This window comes from Leptidea sinapis, chromosome 28, assembly GCF_905404315.1.
Source record: "Leptidea sinapis chromosome 28, ilLepSina1.1, whole genome shotgun sequence".
NCBI classification, from domain to species: domain Eukaryota; kingdom Metazoa; phylum Arthropoda; class Insecta; order Lepidoptera; family Pieridae; genus Leptidea; species Leptidea sinapis.
Genome location: NC_066292.1, coordinates 5,518,313 through 5,522,830, shown reverse-complemented (window position 1 = coordinate 5,522,830; position 4,518 = coordinate 5,518,313).

Sequence of the window (4,518 nt, the reverse complement as noted above, 5' to 3'; positions counted from 1 at the left end):
CGAATAACAAATAAGTTATGGTATGGTAATCAATTCAAATCAAAAATATTTTATTTCGTAGGTAAATTGCATTAGACTTGAAATATTTCATTTTTTCATACAGCTCGTTTCGGAAGGCAGATTTCCTTAGAGAACAACGTGCAAGATACTCTAAGGTTGCTCTTTTCAAAACAGAATGGTATTACAGGCTTTTATTATCAATTAAATTTACAAATCATTTTAATTACAATATTATATGCAAAGTGATGCAACAAAATACACAAACGTCAATAACTAAAATCTAAATGCCTTACAGTGTAGAGTAAGCCAAATAAATATAAAAATTAATAAGTAAAAACTTAGTTATAGTCATTGAGTACATTCAAATTCAAAAACACTTTATTCATGTAGGTCACGGAAATGACACTTATGAATGTGAAAAAAAATATAAAAATATTTTTTCTTATTGAATTTACCGCTACTTCATAATGAGAGAGCTAATGAGAAGTAGCAAGAAACTCATTGCGAATCTTTTAAGTCAAGATTTACATTTTTTAATTGTTTTACAAATCATTTCAATTACAATATATGCAAAGTGACGCAACAAAAATACTCAAATGTCAAAAACTGAAAGGCTTACGAGTAAGTCAAAAAAGAATAATAGTAAATTAATGCTTATAAACACAAGAGTTATTCAGTACAGTAGATGCATCAATCCACACATACCGAAAATAAAATAATAAAATAAAGGCATTATGCGAGCATTTTATTGGCAATCATATTAAAAAATATCTAATAACTTTAATTTAAGAAAATAAAATTTCTTTTATAAAGAAACATAAATCAGATTTCTCATTGCGAGGATCATCCAGCCACCACAAGCAGTGCCCGTTAACGAGCATGACGCATGGACCAGCCACCGCCTCCCTCGACCATATTTTAGGGAAGGGAACGACCCGCCCCACGCGCCACCACAAGCAGTGGCATTAAGCAAGCATGAGTAAGTCACGAAAACTCTACCAAATAATAAAAGATAATGTTCATCTACATTTTATAGCGCTAAAATGTAGTAGTGTGTAAAGTAAGGGTACTTACAATTTGATCATTTTGTTTAAATTAAAGTTAAAAGCTCAAACCCTTTAGGCTTTCTAATAACATATTTGAATTATTTAACTACAATTACATTCATCAATCTTAGACAGACCTATGAATGAATTTGTGGCATTATAATAATAATAATAATATTGACACACTTTTTACACAACTTATATTGCCCCAAATTAGGTATATATAGCCTGTGTTATGGGTTGCAAGACAACGATATATTTAATACAATATACTTACTTAAACATACATAAATACATATAAAGATACATTTAAACATACATAAATACGTATAAACATCCATGACTCGGAAACAAACAAACAATTATGAAGTCGACTTACGTGACCAGCAAGCTTATCCCTATTTCTAGTATTTACATTATGAGTGTCCCTATTTTTCTTAATCAAATTTATATTTTTTTTTACATAAACAAGGTTATTATATTATATTATGTATTGCGATGTCATAGTCAAACAATTTATTTCCTTAAATTTATTTCTTAATGACACTCTTGGTCCTAATTTATAGATGGCACGAATAGCTTGTTTCTGCAGTGTGAAAACAGTGTTAACATGAGCAGCATGTCCCCAAAGTAAAATGCCATATTATGTCATCAGACTATGGAAATAGCTGAAGTAGACTAGCCTCGCGGTATTTTGCCGAATTTGTTTAACAGCGTATGCTGCAGAACTGAGCTTTTTCGCCAAATTAAGAATATGGGGACCCAATTGAAGTTTTCTATGTAAGGTAATGCCCAAAAATACGGTTGTGTCCACAGGTTTCATCTCATCATCTTTTACTACAATATTTGTGTCAATCTGTCTAATATTAGGCAAGGAAAATTTAATACATTTGGTTTTTTTTTTCATTAAGAAGTAGATTATTCGTTGTGAACCATTCCACTACCTTAGAGATAGCATTGCTCACGTCATCAAAAGTAGTATGCTGTCTATGTATTTTCAAAAGTAAAGAAGTATCAGCTGCAAACAATACTATCTCATGCTTATTTTGTTCTAAGTTTGGTAAATTATTTACGTATACAAGCAATAGGAAAGGCCCAAGAATAGAACCTATTAGAACGCCCATGGTAACGGGAGACACAGACGACCTCTTACTGTTTATTTTATTGAAGTAGGCGTTACTTTGCGGAAATCCATAACTATTCAAATGCTTTGAGTTTTCTTTAGTGTTAATTCCGCCAATAGTCAATAAATAAGTTAATTTGTCTTTAAACAATTCGTGACAATTCGTCAACACGTGTTTCACCTCTACACGAGGCATCCTCAGGAGATTTTGACTAAATGACTATATATGTATGTCATTTTGTTTTTTAAAATATTGCTCAATCGTAAAAAATTCTCATCCGAAACCGCTTCAGTACTTGTATCGATTTTACCACTCTATTCTTTATAAAAGAATCAGTTAAGACAAGACAGGATTTCTTCGAATAATTTCCCTTACTGCCTTGACCACCTTTTTCGTACGAACACTACGTGGACGGCCAGATCTTTTTCTGTCACAAACAGAGGAGGTCTCATTGTACCTATTAATAGCCCGTTACAAAAACATTTTACTTTACCAAGCGTATGGAGAGGTTTAAGAATTGCGTTTGGCACCATACCTACTTTGTGTAATGCAATCACAGCAATTCGGTTCTCTTTATCACCCCACTCGATTTTAATATCGCAAAATATTGTGCAATGAAGTGACGCCAAAATGAAAAAACTCAATGAACAATCATATATTTTATCCAAATTCAAATGTACTTAATATTTTGTTTATTTTTAATTATAACAGTATTTATGGCCAGACTAAGTATATAAATAATAAATATATATTTAAGTAATAAAATAATATATTTACAGTGTGCACAAATAGTTTAAGGCCTTAATATTGAATTCAACATCTTCAATTTCTTATAGATGTTGCAATATAATATTATAGGTACAGTGTCCGACGCAGAATATGAGGTCAAAATTTATAGAAGTTTGGGTTACTTTAAATAGCCGAAGCACCGCTAAAGTAGGTGTAGAGTAAATAGCTGCAATAATAATTTTATGAAAACAATGAAAGGGTATTAATATTGTGTAATATTATTACAAATGTTTCGCAGCATCAAACATGTATGATTCATCGGGCGTTCCTTGACGCACCGCATATTTCGTTCAATATGTAGGTAAATGTTGTGAAAGCACTTGAAATATTGAGTAATATGCCTCACCGGGGAAAGCCTTAAGTTTTTTGAAATACTTGTTGAATACAAAGAGATTTGGTATAGGACAATAGGTAGGTACATTATAATTATGTAGTGTTATAAAAATAGAATAATGTCTAATTGATGTGCGGTTAGCTATGGATGACAGCTGAACGCAAAGAGGATGTAAATACTACATGATAAGGGGCGGAACTGCGTAAAAATTGAAATTTAGTTTAATATGAAACGTGCAGTCATTTGTCATAATAAGTTTGAATGGTAGGTAATTCCACTTTCTATTATTCCGATTGGGACGAAATACAATCCAGCTAAGTTTGTAAGCGAACAGTTGCATGAAACGCAGTGGCTATCTCCATTTTTTACAAGATTAAAGCCACCATCTGTCAATCTTTTAATGACTGCACATTTCATACATTCGAGCGAATCGCTTTTTTCTAAGAGAGTTTCACTAGGGTGGCTGAAGGCCTTTTCGGTAATATTTTAATTTTAAATAAACCCCTTCAATCATTTATACGTCTAGATAGACAATGACACTCTATTGGCTAATTAAAATTATTGGTCATGCATTATGGGACTGTCAGATCGTACTAGCGTGTATATATATATATGTTGTAAGTCTACTGTTATAGTTTAATAACTTCATGTGGATAAAACTATAACTATAAGTACCTAACAACTATTACGTACTAACAATTTATCAAGTCATAGTTACTTAAAGCCTAAACACATGGTCAGATTTGGTACGGCCGGACCATCGGACGATCCGGTGGGCACCTCGCACCAATTGTTCCAGCGTCGTGCTCGTTACCGTCCGGATGGTAATAATAATAATTTTGTGGGAAGGACAATGTAAGATACCATTGAATATGCTCCGCTACCAGACCACGTCCAACGGTTTGACCGTAAGACCAAAGTCCAATGATGTGCTTAGGTTATTAGAGTAATAGCTACACACATGGTCGGTTTTGTACCGACTGAAGTCTGAACCATCGGACGCGTTCCGTACCGGATCATATTCGCTGGTATTTCACATTTGCCATCGCACAAAATCTGTTAATTATTATTATTTTGTGCGATAGACGATGCGACATACTACGGGACGCGGTCCCCCACCGTACCGCATCCGATGGCTTGGCCTTGATTTGACCATACGAAATCCGATCATATATTTGTAGCTTATATATACTCTTTGTGACAGTCTCATTTTGACAACGTCAGG